This window comes from Bos indicus x Bos taurus, chromosome 7 (genome assembly GCF_003369695.1).
Source record: "Bos indicus x Bos taurus breed Angus x Brahman F1 hybrid chromosome 7, Bos_hybrid_MaternalHap_v2.0, whole genome shotgun sequence".
NCBI classification, from domain to species: Eukaryota; Metazoa; Chordata; class Mammalia; order Artiodactyla; family Bovidae; genus Bos; species Bos indicus x Bos taurus.
This window is the reverse complement of record NC_040082.1, coordinates 71,442,360-71,460,636: the sequence shown is the minus strand read 5'-3', so window position 1 is coordinate 71,460,636 and position 18,277 is coordinate 71,442,360. Positions and strand designations below refer to the sequence as shown.

Below are 18,277 nucleotides of genomic sequence, written 5' to 3'. Positions count from 1 at the left end.
AGTAACTCTAGAATGGAAAAACATGACAAACACTACCCCAGCCAGGTGATCAAGGACACCACCGACAGTGATAAGTGATCTTGATCGTATTACCCTTGATATGTGGTAATGAAAATGATACTTTATGTCAGTGGTCTTCCTTCCCCAAATCCAGAATCCGAGTCTAGTCATAAGAAAATCAGCGGGACTTCCCTGGTGGTCCAGTAGTTGGAAATCTGCCTGCCAATGCAGGGCACCCAGGTTTGATCCCTGGTCCAGTAAGATTCCACATGCCACAGAGCAACTAGGCCCGTGTGGCACAATTGCTGAAACCCAAACGCTCTAGAACCTGTGCTCTGCAACAAGAGAAGGCACCGCAAGGAGAAGCCCGCACACCACAACCAGAGAGTAGCCCTGAGCTTGCCGCAACTAGAGAAAGCCCACAGAAAGCACGAAGACCCAGCACAGCCAAAAAGAAAGTAAGCAAGAAAGAAGTAACCAACACATAGCTGATGTATTAAAAAAAAAATTTAAATAGCAAATTCCAATAGAGTGTATCTTAGAAAACACCTGAACAGTGCTTCTCAAATTTGGTGAGGTCATCACATACAAGAAAAGTTGGAGAAACTGTCACAACCAAGGGGAGCCTAAGAAACATGACTATAAATGTAATATGGTATCTTCAATGAGATCTTGGAGCAGGAAGAGGACATTAGGTAAAAACAAATCTGAATAAAATACAGTTTTAGTTAAAAATAATAGTATTGGTTCAGTAATTGCAGTGTAATAAATGTACCATGCTAATTGAAGTTGTTGATACTAGGTGCAGGTAGATGGGCACGCAATATCTTTGCAATTTTTCTGTAAATCTAAAAATGTTCTTTAAAATAGTCTTTTTTCAAAAAAGGGGAAACAAAGGTATGTGGGGGGAGCCAAGAGGAGGCAGCTTTTGAAAAGCTGAAGTCTAAGTAGCCCTGGTTCATGGAGGTTGAGCAGGAGTAGTTTCGAAGGCACGTGCTTTCCTCCTACTGGTTTCCTCTACTTGCCTGTCTAGCCCTCAGTTCCAGCCCAGGTTCTTCTGTGACTCTAGAGTTCAAACAGAGAGGCTTCAGGCTGGGGCAGGAGATGTTTGGCAGTATCTAAAGATATTTTTGGTTGTCACAACTGAGATGATAACAGGCATGCAGTTGGTAAGAGGCCATCAATGTTGTCCAAATCCTACAGGACAACCCCACCCCCAAAAAATAATTATCCAGCCTCAAGTTCTATAAGAGATGGGAATACCAGACCAGCTTACCTGTCTCCTGAGAAACCTGTTTGCAGGACAAAAAGCAACAGTTAGAACTGAACATGGAACAATGGACTGGTTCAAAATTGGGAAAAGGGTACGTCAAAGCTGTATATTGTCACCCTGCTTATTTAATTTATATGCAGAGTACATCTTGTGAAATGCTGGGCTGGATGAATCCCAAGCTGGAATCAAGCTTGCCAAGAGAAATAACAACCTCAGATATCCAGATGATGCTCCCCTAATGGCAGAAAGTAAATAGGAACTAAAGAGCCTCTTGATGAAAGTGAAAGAGAAGAGTGAAAAAGCTGGCTTAAAACTCAACATTCAAAAAACAAAGATCCCATCACTTCATGGCAAATAGATGAGGAAACAGTGACAGACTTTATTTTCTTGGGCTCCAAAATCAGTGCAAATGGTGACTGCCACCATGAAATTAAAAGATGCTTGCTCCTTGGAAGAAAAGCCATGAGAAACCTAGACAGCATATTAAAAATCAGAGACATCACTTTGCCAACAAAGGTCTGTTTAGTCAAAGCTATGGTTTTTGGTAGTCCTGTATGGATGCTGGGCTTAGTCCAGGTACTTCCAAATCAGAGGGATCCTCCCTGGCCTGAGCGGGAAGGGACAGCGGCTAAGTCAAAGAGAGACTATCGTTTTTTCCCCCATTTAAGCGAGACTATTTAATTGGATTACTCACATGGGTGATGTTTGGTTTCAGAATTTCAGGACGAAGCACAGGAGGCTTCTAGGAAGAAGCTGCAGCAGGAGAGCCCAGAAGCTTCAGACAAGACACAAAGCAAGGAGCACTGGGGGCCAGCAGAAATGGCTGCCCTGTGGACACTGACAGAGCATCCAGGGGCTACAGGACAGGACTACTCCACTTTGAGAAGAAATCTTGTTACTTTGGGTCTGGAGCAGGGCCAGTACCAGTCCTCCTGGAGGTTGAGGACTCTTTAGGAAGAGCAGCCAGGCAAGTTTGAGATGGCAGAATCCCCCAGAATCCACAAACCATAGAGATGAGATGGTGGGTCTATTCTTAAGTATTTGTTGGGTTTGTTACTTTCACTAGAGAGCCAGTTGCCAGCTGCAGGGACTCCCTGAGGCCACGTCACAAGTCCCATCTCCTCAGGCCATGGCTGTGAGAGAGCAGGTCTCCTTTGCACCCAGAAGTAGGTTGGAGGCTTAGCCCTGGATTGAACCGGTTCTTCTGGACCTTCCTATGCTCTTCTGGGAGACTCTCCATCCAGCATGCAATTCAGGTGCGTAGTGGAGTTTGATGGCAGAAGAGGAAAAGGAACCATATGAGATACTGTGGTCAGCCCTGACATTGAGTGTATCAGGTGTAATAACCAGGTGTAATGTCTGGGTTAACCCAGAGAAACAGAACTAGTAGGAGATATATTGTTTATATATATGTGAAATTGACTCATGTAATTCTGGAGGCAGGCAAGTCCCAAGATCTGAAGGGTGAGTCATCAAGCTGGAGACCCAGGAGAGCTGATGTTTTTATTTCATTCTGAGTTCAAAGGCCTGAGAACCAGCGAGCCAGTGTTGGAGTTCCAGTCCAAAGGCTGGCAGGCTCAAGACACAGGAAGAGCCAGTGTTTCAGTTCAAGTCTGCAGGCAGGAAAAAACAGGTGTCCCAATTCAAAAAGCAGCCAAGCAAGAGGAATTCTCCCTTACTAGGGGGAGAACTTTCTGTTAGATTCAGCCCTTCCACTGATTGGATGCGGTTCACCCATATTAGGGAGCACAATCTGCTTGATCAGTCTGCTGCTGCTGCTGCTAAGTCACTTCAGTCATGTCCGACTGTGTGACCACATAGATGGCAGCCCACCAGGCTCCCCTCTCCCTGGGATTCTCCAGGCAAGAATACTGGAGTGGGTTGCCATTTCCTTCTCCAATGCATGCATGCATGCTAAGTCGCTTCAGTTGTGTCCAACTCTGTGACCCTGTGGACAGCAGCCCACCAGGCTCTCCTGTCCATGGGATTCTCCAGGCAAGAATACAGGAGTAGGTTGCCATTTCCTTCTCCCGCTTGATCAGTCTACCAATATAAATATTAATCTCATCTAAAAACACTCTCACAAACACACCCAGAATGATGTTTGACCAGAATGTCTGAGCTCTCTATGGCCTAGATTAGGTCAACCCATAAAATTAACTGTCACTTTGGGATTCCTGAGCTACCAGCTCTGCCAGGGAACTGGTGGATCTAGTAAGGCAAGGTGCCTTGTCCACCTCATTGGACCTCACCCTACTCATCAGCAATCTCTCTTCCTGAGCAGACCTAAAAGGAAATACAAACTTTCTCTGCATTTTTGACTCCGGCAGCCATGGAATTGCACTTTGCTCAAACTCCTACTATCAGAGTCCTTAACTGGCTGAGGGCCCCAGCTGCCACACTTAAAATCCATCATATGCTTTACTGAGAGCACCCCTCCTGTGGGTTGCTCTAGTCCTCCACCCAGAAAGGACTCCTTTTTTGGCACCCAAACATCTCTCTCCATCTCACTTGTGGTCAGACTTTCGTGGAAATATGACAACTCTCCCTACCTCTTCTGGCTCCCTCCCTATTTCAGGGGTTTCCCCCAATAAGATAATTGTGCAGTTAATCATCTCTTAGTATCCACTTGTCCAAGGATCTAGACTGACACACTGACTTCTCCTCCTTCAAAGAGGCAGCGTTATCTAGAAAGAGCACACATTTCAGAGTCAGACAGACCTGGACTGCAACCTGAACTCCCCCACTTACCTGCTGTGTATCATCCTATTTGAGTCACAGGGTCTCTGAACTTCAGTTTGGCCAGAGTTGTTGAATGATTAAATAAAATGTTAAAAGATAAGAAACTTGAAATCCAAATTTCTTTCTGTAATTTAATATCTTAGTCTATTTGGGCTGCAATAACAAAAAGATCATAAATTTTTTGTTGTTCATTCGCTAAGTTCTGTCCGACTTCTTGTGACCCCATGGACTGCAGCACCCTGGGCTTCCCTGTCCTTTACTGTCTCCCGGAGTTTGCTCAAACTCATGTTCATTGAGTCAGTGATGCCATCCAACCATTTCATGCTCTCTCACCCTCTTCTCCTCCTGCCCTCAGTTTTCCCCAGCATCAGGATCTTTTCCAAGCAGTCGGCTCTTCCCATCAGGTTTCCAAAGTACTGGAGCTTCAGCTTTAGCATCAGTCCTTCCAGTGAATATACAGGGTTGATGTCCTTTAGGATTGACTGGTTTGATCTCCTTGCTGTCCAAGGGACTCTCAAGAATCTTCTCCAGCACCACAGTTCAAAAGCATCAATTCTTCAGCACTCAGTCTTCTTTATGGTCCATCTCTCACATCCGTACATCACTACTGGAAAAACCATAGCTTTGATTAGATGGACCTTTGTTGGCAAAGTGATGTCTTTGAGTTTTAATACGCTGTCTAGGTTTCTCATGGCTTTTCTTCCAAGGAGCAAGCATCTTTTAATTTCATGGTGGCAGTCACCATTTGCACTGATTTTGGAGCCCAAGAAAATAAAGTCTGTCACTGTTTCCTCATCTATTTGCGATGAAATGATGCGATCTTCATTTTCTGAATGATGAGTTTTAAGCCAGGTTTTTCACTCTCCTCTTTCACTTTCATCAAGTGGCTCTTTAGTTCCTCTTTACTTTCTGCCATTAGGGTGGTATCATCTGCATATCTGAGGTTGTTGATATTTCTCTTGGCAAGCTTGATTCTAGCTTGGGATTCATCCAGCCTGGCATTTCACATGATGTACTCTGCATATAAGTTAAATAAGCAGGGTGACAATATACAGTCTTGATGTACTCTTTTCCCAATTTTGAACCAGTCCATTGTTCCATGTCCAGTTCTAACTTTTGCTTCTTGACCTGCAAACAGGTTTCTCAGGAGACAGGTGAGGTGGTCTGGCATTACCATCTCTTTAAGAATTTTTCACAGTTTGCTGTGATCCATGCAGTCAAAAGCTTTAGTACATAGTAAAGCTTAACCAACAAACATTTGTTTCTCACAGTTCTAGAGGCTAGAAAGATCAAGGTGCCAGCAGATTTGTTGTCTGGTGAGGGTCCTCTTCCTGGTTCATAGGTTGTTATCTTCTGGCTGTGCCCTCACATGTCAGAGGGACAAGGGAGCTCTCTGGGCCCTCTTTTATATGGGCACTAATCCCATTATTCAGGCTTCCACTCTCATGACCTAATCACCTCCCAAAGGCCGCCATCTCCTAATGCCATCACATTGGGGGTTATGATTTCAATATACGAATTTTGGAGGAGGGGGACACAAACATTCAGCCTATAGCACTTAGCTACAGGTGTTGTACTACTACTGTCAATTTTGATAAATGCACCATGGTTATGTAAGATATTGACCTTGGGGGGAGGTGGGCAAGGGGTCTGTAGAAACTTTCTATAATATCTTTATAATTTTCCTATAAACATAAAATATTCCCAAAGGGAAAAAAATTAAAGAGGTTACAAATGAGTGATGTAGTAGTTGCTCAATAAGTGACAGAATCCTGACAGCACTGAGAACTGCCTCTGCTACTGCATCTGCCCGAGCCATGGCCCCTCACCCACAAATCAGGTTTGGTGTGGACTCCCCAAGCTGTGATATTGGAAAGAGAGAGGTATCATTTTATTTAATAGAAAGGTCACTATTTGGTTGTCTGATAGTTCAGCACTGAGTATTTGCTCACCGAGGAAGGGAGGAAGAAGTTTGTCCTTGATAACTATCCCCAGTGTCCCTGCATCACAGAGGCCTCCCTGACTCCCATTCTAGAGTTCACAGGCATGCGTCCGGACGAATACAGGGAAGTCCTGTTTATTGTCTCTCCCCTGCCCCCATCCGTCTAGAACATCGTCCTCCTGGGCTCAGAGCTGAGGTGTCACTATTATAGCCTCAGTGCCCAGGACGGTGCCTGCTGCCTTGTAGTTTTTATGGAATTGAAGTCCCCTGGTGTGGGTTCCAGCCCCCAGGTTCAGCCACTGTTTTGGGGCCTCCTCTGCCCTGCAGGCTGGTGTCTTGTTCACCTATCCTGCCCTGAAGACCTAGCGCCACCCTTCCCCCATACCTGGGCTCCATCTTTGTTCACTGGCTCTTTCCACCTGTCTGCTAGCAGCTGCCATGCTCCCTGCCAGCCTTAATTCTGCTTCATTTAAGCTCATTTGTACAATTTCCTTTTAAAGAACTCCTCTGAAGAGCAGCACCTGTTCTGGGAGGCCCAGCTCCCTTTTCCTAATCAGCCCAGAGCCTTGTAGAGGAGGTACCCCTGACATGGCAGTTTTCTCCCCTCTGGGAACTAGCTGGAGCAGAGCCCAGTTCGCAGGCCCAACAGCAGGTATTTCCTGGGAAGCCTCTGCCAGGACAGTAGCAAGCCTGAAGAGACTCAGAGATGCTCAGTTCCTGCCGGGCTTGGGGTCGGTAGACATTCTGTGAAAATTCTGAATTTAAGAAGACGGAAGGCCAAAGTGCTATAGGAGCTGACCCGCCTCCTGAGGCGAATTTTCCCCTCTCACAGCTACGACGCACCCTGTGTCTTCACTGCGGGGCTTTAGACCTCAGACTGCCCTGAGGGCTACAACCCAGGATGAGGGTCTGTTCTACTCGGGAAATTGCAGTGAGAAGGAAGTTTGGGAGAGGTGTCCTTGCCCCAGGGAATATTTTCATTTCACCCTGACAGCTGGCAAAACCAGAAGGCCTCATCGACATAAATTTTTGCCCAACCAGAACTACCCTTTCTGTGCACTGTTCTAGAATCTCATCTCAGCATGAGGAGACCAGACTCTGCTAAGCACATTTTCACATCCTCCTCTCACTTTTGTGTTGCAGAAAACTCATTAGCACATTTAATTCCTCTTGGTTTTCACAGAAATGAAACCAAAGAGGGAAGTGGGGGAGGCAGAAACAGAAGGGCCCAGGAGACTCACCTCGAAGAGGAGAAATTCCTGGGAATGGGTCAGCCGGGGTCATAGGACGAACTCTGGCCTCAGCTAGATGAGGTCTGAGTCCCATCTCCACCATTAATTCACTGCAACCACAGGCAAGTCGCTGAATCTCTTGGAGCCTTGGTTTGCACATTTCTAAAGTAGAACTTTTAATACCTGGCTGCTGAGAATAAACGAGATAACATCAGTATCTGGTATAGTACATGGTATTTGATACATAAGGAGTACCCAATAAATAGTAGCTTTCATTACCATTGAAAGGCTTCAAAACAGTGAATGAGGTCACCTTTATCTTTTTTTTAAATTATGTGACTCTATATGAAATCTCCGGAATAGGTAAATCTATAGAGACAGAAAGTCGTGGCCAGCAACAGTGGGGAGAGGGAATGGAGGGTGATTGCTGACGGATATAGTTTCTTTTGGGGATGATGAAAATGTTGTAAATCTGATTGTAGTGAATATATCGTAACTCTGTGGATATGCTTAAAAGCCATTGAATTATATCCATTAAATGGGTGAACTACTTTGGCCACTTGATGCGAAGAACTGACTCATTTGAAAAGACCCTGGTGCTGGGAAAGATTGAAGGCAGGAGGAGAAGGGAACGATAGAGTATGAGATGGTTGGATGGCATCGCTAACCCGACGGACATGAGTTTGAGCAAGCTCCGGGAGTTGATGATGGACAGGGAAGCCTGGCGTGCTGCAGTCCATGGGGTCTCAAAGAGTCGGGCATGACTGAGCGACTGAACTGAACTGATGTAATGGGTGAAATATATCTCAATAAATCTATTACAAACATGCATTTGGATGACACATTAGAGTGATGAAAGACAAAATATTAGAACTTTTAAAGTAAACTTTTTGCTTTCTTTTTGGATTGGAGACCACTTTTATCTTACCTCAGAGAGTGTCACATTACCTCATTATGTCAACAATTCTAACCTAAAAGTCTACTGGATCTCTCTGAGGATCTGGAGGACCTCACAGATAGGCCTTGTAGAGAGATACAGGCCATTTCCACAACTACACAAGAGGGACTTGGCCTCACACCTTGAACTCACTGACTTTTTTTAAAGACAAAATTTCTAGTATTTACCTATTTTGGGCTGCATTGGGTTTTAGTTGCAGTATGTGGGCTTCTCACTATTTGTGGTGTTCAGGCTTGGCTGCCCCGTGGCATGTGGGATATTAGTTTCCTGATCAAGGATTGAACTCATGTCTCCTGAATTGCAAGACAGATTCTTAACCACTGGACCACCAGGGAAATCAGGAACTCACTGACTTTTTAAACTAAATGCTATTAGCTAGACTGTCCTCCATATAACATTTGTATTGGTCTCGATTAAAAAGCAAAACAAAAGCAAACTCTCCACAACAACAAAGAAAGAAATGTGTGTTTTCAGGGCTCTGAGAATGTGGCACAGAGAACTGGGGCTGTGTTCCAACCTTATAGGTTTCAGGGTGTGTCTCCTCCTGTGTAGTCTCTATGTGGGAGTTGACATGGAGGTGGCTTTCTAGTGCAAAGGAAAGTTGATAGCAAGAGTTGAACACAAGAAAAATGTAGGGCTTAGAATTAAGTATTGCATTAAGAAAGTAAACTGTCTAAGGAGAATGATCTAGAACACATTCTAGATTCCCAAACTAGAGCCACGGTCCTCACCCTGGCCACCCACTAGAATCACCTGTGGAGCACTAAAAATGATGGGGCCTGGGTCCACCTCCAGGGCTTCTGATTGAGTTGGTCGGCATAGTACCTGGGTCACCAGGATTTAAAATCTCCCCAGGTAATTTCAGTGAGCAGCCATAGTTGAGAATCCCAGGTCTAGAGTGTTCTAAACCTCAGTTTCTTTGGTCCAGGAACAAATTTACAAAGGATTGTAGTAGGTGGGACAGGGCAAGGATGAGCTTCCTCCTCTATGGGAATAGTGCACATTTCAGAAGACAGGTTAGTTGTGTGTGAAACAGCAGAACCCTAATGATCCTTACCCCCCATGTCTTCTGCCTGCCAGTTGTCTGTGGACAACTTTAATCAAAGAATAAGTTTAATTACTGCAAGGAGATCCAACCAGTCCATTCTGAAGGAGATCAGCCCTGGGATTTCTTTGGAAGGAATGATGCTGAAGCTGAAACTCCAGTACTTTGGCCACCTCATGCGAAGAGTTGACTCACTGGAAAAGACTCTGATGCTGGGAGGGATTGGGGGCAAGAAGAGAAGGGGAGGACAGAGGATGAGATGGCTGGATGGCATCACCAACTCAATGGACATGAGTCTGAGTGAACTCCGGGAGTTGGTGATGGACAGGGAGGCCTGGCGTGCTGCGATTCATGGGGTCGCAAGGAGTCGGACAGGACTGAGCGACTGAACTGAACTGAAGTTTAATTAAAGAAGTGAGAAATGTGGAAACAAAGGAAAATTAGAGAAGTGAGAAATGTGGAAACAAAGAAGACTAAATAATAATAATGCAGTCATTAAGCATAGTCAAGGACATTTAGTTCTTTCTCAAGGGCTGTAGATAATATTCTGAGCCACATCGTGTGAGCTGTCTTATAGATACCAAAACCCCAGGTGGAGAAGGTAGCTATATGATGACCAGACTGTACCCAGGACTTGAGCTGCCACAATTCTGAGAATTGACTGCAAAGAAATGGGAACAAGTGGACTCTGGAACTGAAGATTAACTGTCCCTAAAACAATCAAGAGATGCTGGTCAGACCACTGGTGACCAATTTGAAGACGACTGTTAGAGATGATTGTGCTGTTTCTGCATGTGACGCCCCCCCAACACCATCTTTCTATAACAGCTCTCACCCCTGCTTGTCAGGGGTGGTGAATCAGCCTTTGGACAGATGTCTGCCATCCTTTCCCCCCAGTTGCCAGTATCTGAAATAAAGCAAACTTTCCTTTCCACCAACCTGGCCTGTTTATTGGCTTTGGGGCGGCAAGCAGCCAGACCCTCCCACACACACCTTTTGGTAACATGTGTATAAGGGCCAGTCTTTACCGAGGAATGGAAGTGATCAAGTTTAGTTAAAGTAAGAAATGTCATGGCTCCAGACAAAAAGCCTAAACAGTGAAGGCAAGACTGGTAGCAATTGTGGAGGGCCATGTCATAGCTTAATGGCTTTCATGCCCCACTGTACATCCAGAGGGTGCCCTGGAGAAGGGGACCCCAGGGAGGAAGGGAGTAGGCTGGAGGGGCACCGGGCAGCGTGTTCTCCTGGACTGCTTTGTTGCCCTGGTCTCAGAAAAACTCCAGTCCTGGGCTTCCCTCTCCCTTGAACACTTTAGGGCGTTTTTAGGAGATGGGATCACTCCCCTCACCAACTCTGGGGGTTCCATGGGAGTTGGCAGGGCAAGGGAAGGAGGGAAGGTTAGTTTGGACTTTGAAATGCGGGTGAGCTGTCTGGCAGAAGTCATCAGGGTGTCTTGGAATGTTACTTGGGTGGGATGCTGGAAGTCCAAGAAGTTCTTCTTTGGTGTTCCAGTATTTCTTTCAGAATCCTCTATGATGCTGACTGGTTAAAAAAAAAAGGAAAAATATTCAAGTCAGAAGTCAATGGATTGGACTACAACAAAGATCTCATACAAGCTCAAGAAATGATCAGTAGTCAGATCCGGCCAATGCACTAAGAGCTAATAATTTGGATTGAAGGGGGCCACAGAGACAGGCTGATTTGTTTCCAGTTACTCTTTTCTACTGTGACAAGTGAAGAAAAAAATGAGCAGCAACAGCTGCAACTCATAGAAGTCAAAGATGGTAGATTAAAATGGCCTTCCCAAAGGATAGATGTGTGAGTGCATGTCCAACTCTTTGTGACTCAATGGACTGTGTCCTGCCAGGCTCCTCTGTCCGTGGGATTCTCCAGGCAAGAATAGTGGAGTGGGTAGCCTTTACCTTCTCCAGGGGATCTTCCCACCCAGTGATCAAAACCTGCATCTCCTGTGTATCTCCTGCATTGCAGGTGGATTCTTAGCCACTGGGCCACCAGGGAAGCCCCCAAAGGACAGGTGGTAATCTCCAAATTGCCGACACTTAATGAAAGGGGGGCTGCTTTACCGGTGCTGAGAATGAGTGGGAAAAGGTTCAACAGATTGTTGGCACAGAAACATGTAGAATAAATTTTGGCCCTGAATCCAAAATGAGTCTTCTCTCTCAACTGTAATATTAAAAAGAAGAAATTTTCATTATAGTGTTTGGTTTGTATTTACTTCCTGTGGAAGCTTCTACTGAGGTTATCAACCATTCTGGGGGAAATGATTGTGGACATGATGATCATTACAATGATCACTACACTTATTTTAAGTAAGGAAGTGCTTCTATTGCTTAGAAAATCTCAAACATTCTGGACTGAATTCTTAAAATGTATGTCAGTATGCTCTCATAAAACACATAAAGTGAGACACTTACGTAATTAAAAAAATTTAGTAGCCACATTGAAAAATATATAAAGGCACAGTTGAAACTCATTTTCATAATATGTCTTACATAACTTGGGATGTCCAAGATACAGCATTTCAGTATAAATCAATGTGTACATTTTCACTAATGCAGTATTGGAAATGACACATATACCCAGCACATGCACCACTACACAACAATACCTAATAGGATGCAATGCTAAGGAGAAACGTAGTCCTACCAAAACAGTACACTGCTTCAGTTTTTAAATTAACATTAAAAATTCACTGCAGTTTGTGAAGATAGATTCTGAGCAGCCACCTTTTGGTCATCAGTATATAATGAGCTTCCCAGGTGGTGCTTGTGTGTGGGTGATCAGTCGCTAAATCGTGTCCAGCTCTTTGCGGCCCTATGGACTGTGGCCCACCAGGCTCCTCAGTCTATAAGATTTTCCAGGCAAGAATACTGGAGTGGGTTGCCATTTCCTTTTCCAGGAGTCTTCCTGACCTAGGGATCAATCCCACGTCTCCTGCTTTGCAGGTGGATTCTTTACCTGCTGAGCCATGGCACAGTAGTAAAGAATCTGCCTGCCAATGCAGGAGGTGCAAGAGATTTGGGTTCGATCCCTGGGTTGGGAAGATCCCTTGGAGAAGGCAATGGCAAGACACTTCAGTATTCTTGCTTGGAAAATCCCACAGACAGAGGATCCTGGTGGGCCACAGTCCATGGAGTCACAAAGAGTCGGACACAACTGAGCAAACACTTAAGAGATATAGTGAGCACTTTGACTAAGGATTTGTGTATTTGGATAAAACTACCAGAGAATTGCTTGAGAACCTAGCAAATGGACCACAGTCCTGAAAATCCCTAGGCTGTTAAGGGGAGGATATATCTGAAAAGCCACCAAGTATCTGAAGGATGTCATTTTACAACCAAGATTACTTTACCCTCAAGGATCTCATTCAAAATTGATGGAGAAATCAAAAGCTTTACAGACAAGCAAAACTAAGAGAATTTAGCGCCACCAAACCAGATTTACAACAAATGTTAAAGGGACATCTATAGGCGGGAAATATAAGAGAAGGAAAAGACCTACAAAAACAAACCCAAAACAATTAAGAAAATGTCAATAAGAACATACATATCAGTAATTACTTAAAGTCAATGGATTAAATGCTCCAACCAAAAGACACAGATTGGCTGAATAGATACAAACACAGGACCCATATATATGCTGTCTACAAGAGACCCACTTCAGACCTAGACACGCATATCCTCTCACAAAGTGAGAGGATGGAAAAGTATATTCCATGCAAGTGGAAATCAAAAGAAAGCCAGAGTGACAATTTGCATATCAGACAGAATAGATGTTAAAACAAAAAATATTACAAGAGACAAGGAAGGATATTACATAATGATCAAGGGATCAATCCAAGAGGAAGACATAACAATTGTGAATATTTTATGTACCCAACATAGGAGCACCTCAATACATAAGGCAAACACTAACAGACATAAAAGGGGAAATTGATGGCAACGTAATAATAGTAGGGGACTTTAACACCCCACTTATACCAATGGACAGATCATCAAAACAGAAAATTAATAAGTAACACAAGCCTTAAATGACACACTAGACCAGGTATATCTAATTGATATTTTCAGGATATTCTAACCAAATGCATAAGAATACACTTTCTTCTCAAGTATACATGGAACATTTTCCAGGATTTGGGTCACAAATCAAGCCTTAGTAAATGTAAGAAAATTGAAATCATATCATGCATCTTTTCTGACCACAGTGCTATAAGATGATATCAATTACAGGAAAAAGACTATAAAAAACACAAACACATGGAGATTAAACAGTATGTTTCTAAAACACATACAAATTACTGAAGAAATCAAAACGGAAATAAAAAAATTCCTAGAAACAAATGACTATGAAAACACGGTAACCCAAAACCTATGGGATTCAGCGAAAGTGGTTCTAAGAGGGAAGTTTCTGATCAGATCGACTCTTTGCGACCCCATGAATCGCAGCACGCCAGGCCTCCTTGTCCATCACCAGCTCCCGGAGTTCACTCAGACTCAACATCCATCGAGTCAGTGATGCCATCCAGCCATCTCATCCTCTGTCGTCCCCTTCTCCTCTTGCCCCCAATCCCTTCCAGCATCAGAGTCTTTTCCAATGAGTCAACTCTTTGCAAAAGAGTACTGGCCAAAGTACTGGAGTTTCAGCTTCAGCATCATTCCTTTCAAAGAAATCCCAGGGCTGATCTCCTTCAGAATGGACTGGTTGGATCTCCTTGCAGTCCAAGGGACTCTCAAGAATCTTCTCCAACACCACAGTTCAAAAGCATCAATTCTTTGGCGCTCAGCCTTCTTCACAGTCCAACTCTCACATCCATACATGACCACAGGAAAAACCATAGCCTTGACTAGACGGACCTTTGTTGGCAAAGTAATGTCTCTGCTTTTGAATATGCTGTCTAGGTTGGTCATAACTTTCCTTCCAAGGAGTAAGCGTCTTTTAATTTCATGGCTGCAGTCACGATCTGCAGCGATTTTGGAGCCCCAAAAAATAAAGTCTGACACTGTTTCCACTGTTTCCCCATCTATTTCCCATGAAGTGGTGGGACCGGATGCCATGATCTTCATTTTCTGAATGTTGAGCTTTAAGCCAACTTTTTCACTCTCCACTTTCACTTTCATCAAGAGGCTTTTGAGTTCCTCTTCACTTTCTGCCATAAGGGTGGTGTTATCTGCATATCTGAGGGTATTGATATTTCTCCTGGCAATCTTGATTCCAGCTTGTGCTTCTTCCAGCCCAGCGTTTCTCATGATGTACTCTGCATAGAAGTTAAATAAGCAGGGTGACAATATACAGCCTTGATGTACTCCTTTTCCTATTTGGAACCAGTCTGTTGTTCCATGTCCAGTTCTGACTGTTGCTTCCTGACCTGCATATAGGTTTCTCAAGAGGCAGGTCAGGTGGTCTGGTATTCCCATCTCTTTCAGAATTTTCTACAGTTTATTGTGATCCACACAGTCAAAGGCTTTGGCGTAATCAATATAACAGAAATAGATTTTTTCTGGATCTCTCTTGCTTTTTCCATGATCCAGCGGATGTTGGCAATAGGACATAATTCACTAAGCAAGATACAAAAAGTGAAAACTGCAAAGGGAAAGTTTGATAAATTTGGCTATATTAATATCAGAAATACCTAATTCATCAAAAGGTGCCATATGTGTTCATGTTCTTCTTTTTCTCCTTCTTTCCACTTCCTCCCATCCCCTCCTTCCCTTCCTTTTCTGAAACACTCAGTACTAAAAGGTTAGGTGATGACAAGTCAGTTATTTTGCCACGTTAGAGGGTGAAGGGAGAACAAGGGTGGCTCAAAGGAGGCGTCAGAGTCCACGTGGCACGGAGGCATCTGCACAGGAGATGTATCAGAGGCCAGAGAGCACAGGCAGGGAAGCAGCACAGGCGCAGCAGCCTGGAATAGGGTGTTAGAGCACAAAGGAGGTGGGGAAGGCATCCGGGCAGGATGCGCATCCTTTTAAATACACAAATATGCGTATGAATATATATGCTGTCCATGATTTGTTTCAAAATAACACAGGAGGTAAAGGAAATAGATGTATGTCGAGGCAGGATGAGCCAAGGGTGGGAAGTTTGGTGAGTCTTGATGATGGGTACACTGGGCTGTATTAGTTTATGTTTTTGTACCTCCAAAATTCTCCATAAAAAGCATTTTTCAGTGTAAACACACACACCAAAATGAAAATGAAGAGATAAGCTTCAAATCTGTAGAAGAATTGTGCTATGCATATAAGTGATGCAGGATTTGAATCTATAACGCAGGACTTCCCTGGCGGTCCAGTGGTTAAGACTCAGATACCTGAATGCAAGGGGCCTGGGTTCAATCCCAGGTCAGGGAACTAGACTCCACATGCAACTAAGACTGGGCACAGCATACATAAATGAATGAATGAATAAAATATATATATATATCTTTAAAAAAAGAAACTATAACATATATTTAAAGGAAACAAAACCCTCCATGTCAGCAATAGACAAATAATCTGCTTCCTGGAGAAGGAAATATAAAGACCAAAAAATCTGAAAGAATTTCTGACCCATAGTAGTCAGAAAAATGCACATCAAAAGCAGAGTTAGGGACTTCCCTGGTGGTCTAGTGGCTAAGACTCTGTCTTTCCAATGCAGGGTGCCTGGGTTCAACTCCTGGTCAGAGAACTAGATTCCACATGCCACAACAAAGACTTGGAGCAGTCAAATAAATAAAAAAATAAATAAATAGAAAAGAAAAAACCACAATTAGATACTAGTTTATCTTTATCAGTTTGACACAAATTAAAAGCTGTGTTGCTAAGTCTCAAGCACTGCTTGTAGGAGTGTAAATTCATCAATTGTTCTGGCACCATTTAGCCAAGTATAAACTCTTATACGCGTGCACCAGAGCATGGGAGTAAGAAGACTGAAGGTAAACTTGCCTGTAATTTAAAAAAAACCAAAACAAAAACTGGAAGCAAGCCAATGTCTGATGGAGCAATGGATTAGTAACTGCGATACACAATGAGATGGCATTAGCAGTGCAAATGTACTATTTACAGCAACATGAATGAATCCTGCAAACATAAGGTTGAGTGAAAAAGGCAAATCAGAAAAATACAAAACATAAAACAATACGTTTTGAAAAGTTCAAAAACAAGCAAAACTAAACTATATATTCGGGCTTCCCTGGTGGCTCAGTGGTAAAGAATATGCCAATGCAGGAGACACGGGTTCAATCCCTGGTCTGGGAAGATCCCACATGCTGTGGAGCAACTAAGCCCATGCAACACAACCGCTGAGCCTGCGCTCTCGTGCCCGGGAACCACAACTCCTGGGCACACGTGCTGCGGCTACTGAAGCCCGGGTGCTCTAGAGCCTACGCTCTGCAACAGGAGGAGCCAGCACAATGGGAAGCCACAGCTACAGTAGCCCTTGCTCCCCACAACTAGAGGAAAACTCCACACAGCAAGGAAGACCCAGCAAAATAAACAAGTGAAATTATATAAAAAAGAAAAAAACAAAACACACACACACACAAAGAAAAAACAATATGGTCTTTAACAACACACATACATACATATGTGGTAAAATATAAAGGAAAGCAAGGACTGATAAAAATTCAAGACAGGTTTACCATGGTGGGTGAGGAGGGAGGAGCTTCATGATACTCTTAGAGCTCCATTTCTTTTTTAAATTTATTTTTAATTGGAGGGTAATTGCTTTACAATATTGTGTTGGTTTCTTGCCATATGTCAACATGAATCAGCCATAGGTATACATGTGTCTCCTCCCTCTTGAACTTCCCTCCTGAGTTCCATTTCTTAAGCTGGATGTTGGGCACATAAGGGCTCATTTTATTATCTTTATACCTTATATACACATTTAATCATATACATGTTTTGTACTGATAAAATATATAATCTTCTAATACAAATTTTAATCAAAACAGAAATAAGACTATTGATATCTATAGTAGTTATAAGAAATGCAGACACTTCTGTCAATGCTGTGTGAGAGCCAGGGTAAGCACACATGCAATTTATGCCTTTGGTCTCAGCATCCTCGTATGCACCCTCTTTTCGCTCTCGAAAGTTTTGCTGATGGGATCTATTAACAAAAGGATCCTGTGCTCTCAGTGATGGCTGCTGCCACCACTGCTTGTCCCAAGATGAACAGAAATGAACAACAAGCTTAGCTAGGACACTACCAATTTTTACTACTTAAAGGGAAGCAAAATGAATCAAGTGAATTCAAATATTTGAATGGTGAACATTAAAACATAGAATTAACTATAAACAAATCTTTACTCACCTTCTTTCTAGATAGACAAGAAATACGTACATAAAGATGATCAAAAAAATTTGCACTTTGACCTGAACCAAGTATCTTGTATGGTAGTGGGAGAGCTAAATGTGACAAATGACTTAGTTGTCTGGTTACATTAATTTTTTAAAAAACTCTTTGGAAACACTTTAAATATTAAAATAATAAAATTATTTAAAATAATATTAACATAATAAAATACTTTTTAAAAAAGAGAAAGAGACCTAAGAGACCCATCCACCAAATGTGAAATGTGGATTTCAGGTGGATCCTTTGGTGGTGGCTCAGAGAGTAAAGAATCCACCTGCAATGTGGGAGACCCAAGTTCGATCCCTGGGTTGGGAAGATCCCCTGGAGAAGGGAATGGCAACCCACTCCAGTATTCCTGTCTGGAGAATTCCATGGAGAGGAGCTTGGCGGGCTACATTCCATGGGGTTGCAAAGAGTTGGACACAACTGAGCGACTACCCGTTTCTTTCACTTCTGAACTGAACCAATCAACTATAAAAATATATTCTTTATAAAATGAGGAAAATGTGAGTAGGGATTGGGTATTAAAAGATACCAAGGTATGATAATGGAACTGTGCTTGGATTTAAAAAACAACTCTTACCCTTTAGAGATGAAGCCTAAAATGTCTGGAGAAGATGTTATAATAGCTAGAATTTGCTGTGAAATAATCCAGTGGTGGGAGTGGAGAGGGAGGGATAAAGATGAAATAAGAGTGGTCATGAGAGGCTCACTGTACCTGACTGGT

General features: G+C 43.2%; 1 long non-coding RNA gene across 4 annotated transcripts in view; it reads right to left on the bottom strand.

Moving 5' to 3' along the window:
• Window positions 1-1,767: 1,767 nt before the first annotated feature.
• Window positions 1,768-18,277, bottom strand: part of LOC113895519 — a 43,617-nt gene continuing 27,107 nt past the window's right edge. Inside the window, exons 2-4 of one of the 4 annotated variants that reach the window (XR_003511857.1) lie at window positions 10,658-10,734; window positions 7,199-7,379; window positions 1,768-2,886 (exon numbers count right to left, since the gene is read on the bottom strand). This is a non-coding gene — a long non-coding RNA (uncharacterized LOC113895519). Of the gene's footprint in view, window positions 2,887-4,577; window positions 4,623-7,198; window positions 7,380-10,657; window positions 10,735-18,277 lie in introns of those variants that run through there. The other 3 variants (XR_003511859.1, XR_003511858.1, XR_003511860.1) reach the window with 3 other exon arrangements.